At 41.8% G+C, this 11,683-nt stretch overlaps 3 long non-coding RNA genes across 3 annotated transcripts in view; 1 reads left to right on the top strand and 2 right to left on the bottom strand.

Annotated features, from left to right (window-relative positions):
- Positions 1-11,683, top strand: part of LOC116695986 (uncharacterized) — an 18,372-nt gene that overhangs the window by 3,821 nt on the left and 2,868 nt on the right. Inside the window, exon 2 of the long non-coding RNA XR_004333602.1 lies at positions 11,360-11,362. This is a non-coding gene — a long non-coding RNA (uncharacterized LOC116695986). The remainder of the gene's footprint in view (positions 1-11,359; positions 11,363-11,683) is intronic.
- Positions 5,533-11,683, bottom strand: part of LOC116695985 (uncharacterized) — a 10,683-nt gene continuing 4,532 nt past the window's right edge. The window contains exons 2-3 of the long non-coding RNA XR_004333601.1: positions 5,909-5,911; positions 5,533-5,567 (exon numbers count right to left, since the gene is read on the bottom strand). This is a non-coding gene — a long non-coding RNA (uncharacterized LOC116695985). The remainder of the gene's footprint in view (positions 5,568-5,908; positions 5,912-11,683) is intronic.
- Positions 7,660-8,297, bottom strand: LOC116695984 (uncharacterized). Its single transcript, XR_004333600.1, has 3 exons — positions 8,156-8,297; positions 7,925-8,072; positions 7,660-7,842 (listed from the first exon to the last, which is right to left on the bottom strand). It is a non-coding gene; the product is annotated as an uncharacterized LOC116695984 (long non-coding RNA).

Below are 11,683 nucleotides of genomic sequence, written 5' to 3'. Positions count from 1 at the left end.
TTTTTTACTTTCTATAGCTATTTCTTACACAAATTCATAATTAAAAGTAGGTTTCTAGCAGGTGTTTCCACAAAATAGATAAGAAATGTTTCAGTGGACTGTTAGGCCTCCCACACTGAATATGACACAGGTAATGTGTGGTAACTTAATAGGTTCTAACAAAGCAAGTTGGATCTTTTCAGTGTCTCACAGGGTTATTGTTATAATGCTAAGCTATCTATGATTTAACTTACTTGGTCAATGGCACTGTTAAAGTCATTGGTTAAAAAAATGCTGGATGCCTTTCACACCTCCCTGAATTACGTCCCAACACTGAAACCTGTCAATATTTACTTCAAGTCCCTGGCATTCTTATCCTATGTAAGAGATAATTGCCAAGCCTGATCATTATTGCGAATTAGAACCCGACAGGGGGATGCATCAGCCTAAGAGTGACGACACGGTGTTGTGAGTTAACCATGACCTATTAATGCTTTGTTCCCACTTTCCATAGCGCTGTTAGTGATCCCTGATTCCTCCACCCTCCTGAGATTTCATCCACTGACAGCATAATGAGCTCCATTTGAGCACATTATTTAAATTTAAAAATGGTCCAAGTCATAATCTGAAACTCCGTCCATGGAAACAGTCTGTATACTAGCAATGTCGGTTAAATAAAAGTAACAGACATTGGAGTGCCAGGATTGACCAATCAACAAATAAGTACTCAACAATGGGTTTGATAACAATTAAATATTGGCTTGCCAACTGTCTACTAATCGTGGAATGAACTCCCTATTGACCATCAGGATGGCCAACCTTCCGCTGAAGGTTACAAACACGTCCTTCCACTAACTCTTTGATAAACATAAATATGTATAAGATGTGTGTGTGTGTATATACACATATATATACACTACCGTTCAAGTTTTGGCTCACCCAAACATTTTGTGTTCTGAATCATCACACTTATCCCACACCATAGTTGTGAAATGAAATAGAAAATAGAGTCAAGACATTGACAGGTTTGAAATAAATGATTTGTATTTGAAATGAATCCAAACTTGGCTTTCGGCCAAGATGCCTCCATTTTGCAGCATTACAGCATTAAGACCTTGGCATGTCTATGGCTGGTTAATTTGTTGAGGTAAACGGGAGAAATTTGCAACCCCACGCTTCCAGAGCAGCTCCCCACAAGTTGGATTGTGGTGGGCACTTCTTGCGTACCAGACGGTCAAGCTGTCTCCACATCACTCAAGGTTCATATCTGGTGCCTGCGCTGGCCACTCCATTGACCGATAGAAGTACCAGCTGCTGCTTCTCGCTTAAATCATCTTTGCAAAATTGGAGGTTGTTTTAGGGTCATTGCCTGTTGTAGATTAGAACCAGCTCCAGATCAGCGCTGTCCACTGGTATGGCATGGCGTTTCCAAATGGAGTGATACACTTCCTTATTCAGACCCCTTTTACCCTGTAATCTCCCACCTTACCACCCAAAGCAACCCCCCAGACCATCATGTAACCTCCCATGCTTACAGAGGCGTAGCGCATTCTTCCAGCATCGTTTTCATGTTGTCTTGCTGCGCTCACAAACCGTTCTTCTTATTTGTGCTCGCACACCTCACCTGATTCATCCGTCCAGAACACTTGTTTTCCAGTCTTCCTTTCTCGTCCAAGTGTCTTGTCTTTGCCCATCGTTACCTTGTTCTTTTCAGTGGCCATCTCAATATGGCTTTTCTTTGCCACTTTGCCTGAAGCCCAATCCGCGCGCCGACTCTTTTTTTTTCACTGTAATGTTGACACGGTGTTTTGCTGGACTATTATGAAATGCCAGTTTGGGGACCGGAGGCGTCTGTTTCTCAAACTTAAGACTCGTAATGTACTTAGCTTCTTCGTCAGTTGTGCAACGGGCCCTCCCCCTATCTTTTTCATCTACTACGGGTATAGCCGTTTGTGTGCTGTCCTCTGAAGGGAGTCAGTACACCCGTTGTAGGCAATTCTTCAATTTCTTAGCAATGTCTCGCATGGAACAGGCCTTAATTTAAGTACAAAATATACTGCGGTTTCAGATGACAGTCTACTTTTTCTGCCTGTTGAGCGTTTAGAATTGACCCCACAAATGTGAATGCTCCATTACTCATCTGGCTCAAAGAAGGTCAGGTTTGTACTTTCTCTAACGACCTAAACTGTTTTCAGTATGTGTTGAACATATGCAGGTTTTCTAATCTCAATTATACCTTCTGACCATGAGCCAACACATTGTACCAATTGTACCACCTATTGTAGATATTGTGTCAGACCCGGCTGGCAGAATAACCCAAACGCAGCAAGGGAAGTTCAAATGACGAGTTTATTGATACAATCCCGTGCACCAGATCCGCCACCAAGGTGAAATAGAGGGAAATCGTGACGCAGTGAGGAGAGACAATCCTGTGGGTGAATAGTGTTGACGTCCGTAAGGATAACGTGGAGGTGAAACAGAGAGACAGACTTACCACACACGAAGACAGACACGGAGCAAAACTACGACATGGCAAAAGTCAGATGAGCGCCAAACCATACTGAGTAAGACTGAACATCCGACAGGACTGGATGGACTTTCATATGGCTCTTTTGTGTTTTTCAAGCTGAACTTTCATGCTCGTTGTAGTTTTGCTTATTTAAAGCTAATGTACTTGCACTATACTTGGAAACCCAGTGTTTTGTACAGTACCTTCAGGGTTGAAACAAAGAATTTAATTGAAATTGCTCTGATAAAAGCGTCAGCTAAATTACATGTACGGTAATATTTAACATAGTGTATGGTTAACATGGGTTCTTCTAAGACCCATCAAAGCATATTAAAGCAAGCATTCATAGTTTATTCCACAACTAATTTGATTCTAACAGCACTTACAGAACTGTGCGTGATTCGACTGATTCCAAATCTGTTTGTTAAAGAGTCCCGCCACTTTCCATACCACAGTCTGTTGTGACCGACCCTGTGAAATAAAGTTAATTTGCAAGGCTTAATGGACAGTGTGAGGACTTCTTTAACAAATATTGCTGGTAACCGTTGCCCGTTCCAAGCACCTGCCCCGAAAATAGGTGTGTAAACAAGAAGTCCTTTTGAATCTTATCTAAAGTTAAAAGCATGTTGTGTGCCAACAATTTGTTTCTCTTTTGAGATGAAAATCGTCACGGCCAAGCACTTTGGTAATAACTCGTATAGGCTTGGTGCTGCTACTGACTTCTGCGCCATTTACCCGCTGGCACTATGTATGTATTTTGTTGCCTTCAAGTACTACTCTTACTACACGACAGCCAATTCAGTTTCATTATGCCCCCATACAAGCATTTTGTGTAATGTAAATGAGTATGCAAATCTTATTAGCGCCACCGTAAATACATAAAAAGATAAAAAACTTCTGTTTTTTGTGTCATTTCCAGTTGGTGTCTGATGAAGAATCGAATACGGAACAGGTAATTGACTGATGAGCTTTAGAGGTGCTGATGAACCACGCTACTTTCCCCCTGCTTTCCGCCTGCTTCCAGTGTTTATACTAACCCTAGGCTAATCAACCCCCATCTCTCTTGTACTTAAAAGTAGTTGGTAGTTTATTCACTTTCTTGACCGGAGTCCATTTGAGAGCATACCTAACCCTCGCTCACAATGTTGGCATTAATATGAGCTTACCACTTATGCCTTTATGACTTACTTTTTACCATACTCAAAAATGCATTTGTTAAAAACTTTGCACTTACACAATTATTAATTTTCTGTGTCATGTAATATTATTACTACTTAGCGAACAGTCTGACCTTCAGGGTTTGTTTTGAATAAATTGATACACTTCCACTGTAAACTAAATGCTTCAAAAACCAAACACTATGATCTCTTATCAATATTTTTCTATTTTTATGTAACATTATTAAACATACTCCAAAATGTTATTTTGATTAAAAAAATATGCACTTAAACAATTATGTTTTTCTCTCCATAGTATTATTTTAATGAGCTTAGGTGTTTCCGACAGTATACATGAACAGTCTAGACTAGACCCTGAGAATCAAGACTTGTCAAAGAAAGGGACTGGCCCTTTTTGGACGTTTATATTCTCTGGAGCCACATTCCAAACTTCCACATTGTAGAGTTTTGTTACTTCTTTTACGTTGTAAGAAATAATTTAAATTAAAGAGATTGTGTGGAAAGAGGAACAGGGTGGTTGGTTTCTTTTTCTATTTTTTGTGTAGGTTATGGAATTAAACGAGTCATGTAGACATTTTACAAAGAAGAAATGCTTCATCCGTCTGCCATTTATTGAAATTTACAGTTCAAACAAATTACTTTAAAAACTTTGAAACCATGAATTAAGCGCGACTGAGCAGCTCAGCGACAGGCCAGTGGTCTTGCTGTTTGTTTCGCCTCAGGTCAATTCTCTTCCTCATAGATGTTGCTCAGACCTCAGAGACCTCAGTTAGCATCTACAAAAAATGGAGAAAACAAAAGCATTTAGGTGCCCGTAAACTAAGATCTAGGTGATTCAGTGTTCTTAACCTGCTGTGATTTCTTGCAGACTCACCAGCAGCAGCGTGGTACCAACAGTGGCGTCGTTGTCCTCACAGGATGCGCCGGCCCGGCAGCGCGTCACTTTCACAGAGTACATTTGGACTCTGCCATGGAGGATCAACCTTCTTCTCCTCTTCACAGATTCAAGTTCATTAACATCTCTCCCCCCCTGGGAAAAAAAAAAAGAAGGTGAAAATGAGGTAATCACGTAAATATACTCCGCAGTATCTTTTATTTTATATAGTACTTTATCTGCTGTCATTTTACCATTCAGAGTAATAAATTAATAGTTAATAGAGAAGGGTAAGGAGGTTATGTAAGTATTATTACCAAGGCCATCCCGGCAGCTCTTCCGACAAACCCGGAATGCGCGTAGCGGACTGCGTTCTTGGTCACAGCGTATCGTTGGTGTGCTGTCTCCTGCTGCTTTCGCCCACCTTTCCACAGAGTCCACAGGTCCTTCCTCTCATCCAGTCCCAATTTGACTGGGAAAAAACGTTCAGTCGTTATCTCCATTAACCAGTAGGGATTATTAAATCTAAATTTACTGTTGTTAGTTGTTTTTTTGTATCCCCATTCATCTCATCCATCAAATAGACCTCCGGCAACCATGGCTGGGATCAAGGACACAATGCCCTCACGCTCTCCCGTGTGATCTCATTTTGCCTAAAAGCGTGCAATCTAGATCAATATGGATTTTTGTTACTTGCAACACAGTGATAATTGTACATTAGTTAAATTTAAAATGAAAAGAAAAAACCTGTGGGACTGATATGGCAGTGTGATAAGTTATTCTACTCCTTACCATCACTTATGTACCTGCCCTGCGGCTCCAGTCCCATCCAGGTGAAACAATTTGAAATACATGTATACACTTTTTTCCTGACTGATGGTCTTTTTGGGGGTCATTGCTTCACTATAAATATAATACTTGCTGTTCAGACAAGTTTCCGAGTCCTTCACAGGCTCTTGTTCTGTTCCCTGTGTTGGTCCCTCTTCAAAGTCACAGGGAATTTAAGTTCCGGGTACAATCCTGACCCCTGGCACAAGATGGGGGCCTCTCGTTCTTGAATTTCCTGTTGTTGATGTGATCACTGGTTGTCTTTCACATGGACCCCTCAGCGGGAGTGGAAGAAAAGTTAACCAGTAGTTAGCTATGTAAATGATCAAGCTGGCAATTGAGTAAAACATGTTTTTTATATGTTTTTACCTGCGTAGCCTGGGTGAGCATGTAGAATCTTGTCAGCCCCGTTGCTTGGGAGGTTCTATCTCAGCCAGTGTTTCCCAATAGGCAGAGCGAAAGGTATATCCGACACCATGCATGTATAATGTCTCGTAATGTACAAATTAAACAGTTAGGAAGTGTGTAGCCATGGGTGACAAACTCTGAGTGCACACATTTTCCTTTTTCTTTCTGTGCTCAAAAATTTAGTAATAAACAATATATAATAATACAACTGCACCTTTGTTCTTCAGCCAATAATTCAGCTTGGTCTCGAATCAGCAGGCCACATACGTATGATTCTGATACGGCCATTTTGGCCTTTGCCAGGCTTGCTCCATAATCCCATAGCGCCGCGGGAATGTATTGAGAGATCCTAGTAACATAAAATTAATGTTATGTAAGAAAATATTCATATGTACCGTATGGTAGATAGTGTGTTTGAAAAGGAAATCTGCCCACACGAAAGTAATGAATTCCCAACACGCTTCTCCAGCTTGCCAGTTTAATGTTATCCTTAACAGAATTACCATTTTTAAATCTGCTTAGTGTTGTGAAATGACTTTGTGGCTATCGCCCGTCATTTTTTTGGAAGTTTTTCCCCAGGCACACCTTAACGCGGCTGCAGGCTCTTGTAACCCCAAGACCCGTCCTCTGTCTGTGATCTCAGTCTGGTATTGTTTGCACTCATGCCCCAGGCAATCTGGCTAAGAGAAATTTAAATTAGAGTTTTAACGTAAGCTCCAACCATAATGTCTACAAATGTTGCTATTCAACAAATCAAAGTTTTGACCCATCAGCTTGTGGTAGCTCAGCATCACACCATCAGCACAGATTCTCCCAGTGGTCTTCTTCAGCCATTGCAAAAAGATCTGAAGTCTGGCAGTAGCTCTGTCAAGTAACTGCAGCTGGGATCCCTGAACCGTTGTGGTCACTCTCACGGCACGGATGAGAATAGTCCCACAGGATGACAGCGGTAGAGAGGTATTTGTCCGTGAAACATGAGATTGATCATTAATGACAGTTTAGTTGTTGCTCCCTTGAATAGATAGATTGTAATTGGTTTGTCTGTGGCTAATTACATTTTGTAGATGGTCTCAAAGCTGTATGCCCTTACTGCTCTTGCTGTTGGTCTTGCTTGAGAGGGCAGGGCTGCAACAAGAAACATACATTAGCCTGCTCCAACATGATGTAACATGATTTGGCTCATCGCTAATTACCTGGTGGATGTGGTTCTGAACAACTTCATTTCATACTGTTGTTGCGGCAATAGAAACCAGTTGTAGGTTAGTTACTTTCACTATTTTTTTTGTTGTTCTGTTTTTTTTTTCCATGCCTGAGGCAACGTTCTCACCTTGGCCAGATCGGGACCTGGATGATCTGGAGCTAGAGCTGATCTGGATCGGGAGGAGCGGCTGCTGCCAGGAGAGAGACTGGCTTTTGAAGCCTGCTGGAAGGTGTGCTGGAGGAGTTGCCTCAGATCCTTAATGCCTTGCGGACTTCTTGCTGTTGAGCGAGAGGAGGGAGCTGGAGGAGGACGTGGAAGGTGCGAGAGATCTACTGGGAGCTGATCTCCTGGAGCATAATCTGGCTGGAGCTGGATCTCCTGGAGCGCGAGCTGCCTGGAGCTGGAAGACGATGCTGTTCTGTTCGTCAAACCAGGACTCAGGATTTTCTGAGTTTTCATCAGGACGTTTTGGTCCTCAATAGTTTCCTGTTCCTCGCTCTGGTTAATCACTTTGGGATCTTTTCTGGCTGCCCTGTCTCCAATCTTGAACTCATTTTCAATCTTCTTCGATGAATGGTCCGTCAGCTGGCAACCAAAAATAGTATATAATTTACTTTTTAGCACTTCTTACAAAATAACTCAGTTAGTAATATACCGTCATCCATGTTACGTGCCTGGAGCAACCTCAACAGTGACCGCATCTTTTCCAATTATGTTAAAGGGGTCAGTTTCTGATGAACGCTGCGTTGCGAGATTCCTCTCCTGCATCCTTGATTCCGAGGGTTCGATTGCAGCACAACATTTATCTTTTCAATGCCTTGGGGCGTCTACTTGTCCTGCAACAGGAAGGATTTCAGATGACGGACTGTTACGCACAAGAGAAGGTCCGCACATTAACTTGGAACCCGGCTAAATATTTGTGTCGGGATGTCATTGAATCAACTCACCATAATCACCAGCCGAGCGTATCCATCTTCGAAACTTTGAAAAAAAGGGTTTTCCCTTGCTGGTTGTGCTGCAAGTTCAGCTGGAAACCTGTGGATTTTGGAGCTGCAAGGTCTCCACATGCTTCTTGCAACAGCAACAGTATCAACACTGTTGGAAGAAGGAAAATAGTGTGTTAGAAAGAGAATCTCAACGTGTGACCATGTCAGTTGTTGAGAAGGAAAAGTACATACAAAACAGATTCAATCTTATTGATGCCGTGCACAGGCAGGAACTGAATCTTAAAGTTCCCTTAATCTGGCAATTCTTGCTTCCATCTTTGCAGGAACAATAGTGTGAACCTGGCCTCTTGACATCAGGGTAGCCGACGAAACGTATTCACCCCATACTCGTAGTATCATTGACCTGCAGGGAAGAAACTTTAGCAGAATTTTCCTAGTACCTTTGTTTAAACTGATTAGAAGATCTTAAAAGTTAGCAGTAAGCTGCACCTGATTACCTTGGAGTAATAGCAGCCTTGCGTGATGTCCGACTTCAGAAGCGAGCAGCATGGAATTTTGCAGGCAAGTGAGTCCACCTAGCTTGGACTGTGAAAATAACATTTTACCGCATCTGTCTAAATACTTTTCCTCTCAAACCCGAATAGTTTCAAGATATAACATATATATATAAGATGTTCCTTAAAAACAGTGTGCATATATTAATCCAAAATCATCTCTTTTTCATCACAAAATTTGTGGTGATCTGTATCTGCAGAACTTGCCCTCTGCATCAGCAAAGCACCTTTGGGCCCACGTGGGTCTGTACCCTGCCAATTACAGGGTTCAAGTTGTGCACAAGTTTGCTTCTTAACCGCCTCTGCGGTATGAGACCAGTTTTTATTGACACACAAACGGAAAGAACAGGATTAAGCTCTGCACCTCTCATATCGCAATGTGTACACCCTCCTTCAGAAGTGTGGGTTTGTCTATTTGTGTTTTGAACATAACCCGTGAAACCACTGTGCGGCGCTCCCTCTCTTTTTCACTCTCTCACCGGACTGTTTAGTGCTGCACTGAATATGACACACTGTAATGTGTGGTAACTTAATATGTTCTAAAAAGCAAATTGGATCTTTTCAGTGTCTTCACAGGGTTAATTGTATAATGCTAAGCTATCTATGATTATAACTTACATTGGTCAATGGCCACTGTTAAAAGTCATTGGTTAAAAAAAATGCTGGGATGCCATTTCACACTCTCCTGACATTACAGTCCCAAACACTGAAACCTGTCAATATTTACTTCAAGTCCCTGGCATTCTTATTCTCTATGTAAGAGATAATGTGAAGCAAGCTGATCATTATTGCGAATTAGAACCCGACAGGGGGATGCATCAGCCTGAAGAGCTGACACGGGTGTGTGAGTTAACCATGGACCTAATTAATGCTTTGTTCGCACTTTTTCCATTAGCGCTGTTAGTGATCCCTGATTCATCCACCCTCTCTGAGAATTTCATCCACTGAACAGCATAATGAGCTCCATTTGAGCACAATTATTTAAATTTAAAAATGGTCCAAGTCAATAATCTGAACTCCGTCCATGGAAACAGTCTGTTATACTTAGCAATGGTCGGTTAAATAAAAGTAACAGACATTGGAGTGCCATGATTGACCAATCAAAATCAAGTACTCAACAATGGTGTTTGATGAACAAATTTAAATATTGGCTGCCAAACTGTCTCCTAAATCGTGGAATGAACTCCCTATTGACATCAGGATGGCCAAACCTTCCGCTGAAGGTTAAAAACACGTCTCTTCCAACTACATCTTGGATAAACATAAAATATGTATATATGTGTGTGTGTGTGTATATACATATATATACACTACCGTTCAAAGGTTTGGGCTCACCCAAACAATTTTGTGTTTTCCTGAAAAGTCACACTTATTCACCACCATATGTTGTTACGCTGACGCTTTTATCCAGAGCAATTTCCAATTAAATTCTTTAGTTTCAACCCTGAAGTACTGTACAACACTGAGTTTCCAAGTATAGTGCAAGTACAGTTAGCTTAAATAAGCAAACTACAAAAGAGCCAGATGAAAGTTCAGCTTGAAAACACAAAAAGAGCCATATGAAAGTCCATCCAGTCCCTGTCGGATGTTAGTCTTATCAGTATGGTTTGGGCCTCATCTGACTTTTGCCTGTCGTAGTTTTGCTCCGTGTCTGTCTTCGTGTGTGGTAAGTCGGTTCTCTGTCTTCACCTCCAGTTATCCTTTACGGACGTCAACACTCTTCACCCGGATTGTCTGCCCTCACCTGCAGTCACAGAATTTCCCTCTATTTCACCTTGGTTGCGTCATCTGGTGCACGGGATTAGTATCAATAAACTCGTCATTTGAACTTCCCTTGTCTGCGTTTGGGTTATTCTGCCAGCCGGGTTCTGACAGCAAATCTAAATAGGTGTACAATGTGGTACAATGTGTTTGCTCATGTCAGAAGGCTTAATGAGGATTAGAAAACCTTGGGCAATCATGTTCAACACATATGAAACAGTTTAGGTCGTTAGAGAAAGTACAAAACTGACCTTCTTTGAGCCGATGAGTTATATGGAGCATTCACATTTGTGGGGTCAATTAACGCTCAACGCCAGAAAGATAACTGTCAGCCTTGAAAACTCGACAGTATATTTTGTCCTTAAATTAAGGCCTTTCCATGCGAGGACATTGCTAAGAAATTGAAAGAATTTCCTACAACGGGTGTACTGACTCCCTCAGAGGACAGCACACCAAACAGGCTGAACCAGTAGTAGATGAAAAAGATAGGGGGAGGGCCGCGTGCACAACTGAGAAGAAGCTAAGTACATTAGAGTCTTAAGTTGAGAAACAGAACGCCTCACAGGTCCCCAACTGGCATCTTCATAATAGTCCCAGCAAACACACCAGTGTCAACATCTACAGTGAAAAAAAAAAAAAAAAGAGTCGGCTGCGCCGATTCTGGGGCTTCAGGCAAGTGGCAAAGAAAAAGCCATATCTGAGATGGCCAATGAAAAGAAAAGATAAGATGGGCAAAAGAACACAGACATGGACAGAGGAAGACTGGAAAAAAAAGTGTTCTGGACGGATGAATGAGGTGTTTTGCTTGATCACAAATAAGAAGAACGGTTTGTGAGCGCAAGCAGAACAACCATGAAAAAAGATGCTGGAAGAATGCCTACGCCATCTGTAAGCATGGGGAAGGTTTAATATGATGGTCTGGGGTTGCTTTGGTGTGGTTAAGGTGGGAGATTGTACAGGGTTAAAAGGGTCTGAATAAGGAAGTTATCACTCCATTTTGGAAACGCCATGCCATACCAGTGGACAGCGCTGATCTGGAGATGGTTCATCTACAACAGGACAATGACCCTAAAACACACCTTCCAAAATGTTCAAGAAAATTTTAGAGCGAAAGCAGCAGCTGGTATTCTATCGGTCAATGGAGTGGCCAGCGCAGGCACCAGATCTGAACCTTGAGTGATGTGGAGCAGCTATGACCGTATGGTACGCAAGAAGTGCCCACAAACCAATCCAACTTGTGGGGAGCTGCTTCTGGAAGCGTGGGGTGCAAATTTCTCCCAGATTACCTCAAAAATTAAAACAGCTAGAATGCCAAAGGTTTAATGGCTGTAATGCTGCAAATGGAGGCTTCTTTGGCCGAAAGCAAAGTTTGGATATTATTTCAAATACAAAGCATTATTTCTAAACTTGTCAAGTCTTGACTCTATTGGTATTTTTCACACCT

The sequence above is a fragment of the Etheostoma spectabile genome, chromosome 9 (assembly GCF_008692095.1).
Source record: "Etheostoma spectabile isolate EspeVRDwgs_2016 chromosome 9, UIUC_Espe_1.0, whole genome shotgun sequence".
Taxonomy (NCBI): domain Eukaryota; kingdom Metazoa; phylum Chordata; class Actinopteri; order Perciformes; family Percidae; genus Etheostoma; species Etheostoma spectabile.
The sequence above is the reverse complement of the archived record's forward strand: the minus strand, read 5'-3'. Positions and strand labels throughout refer to the sequence as shown.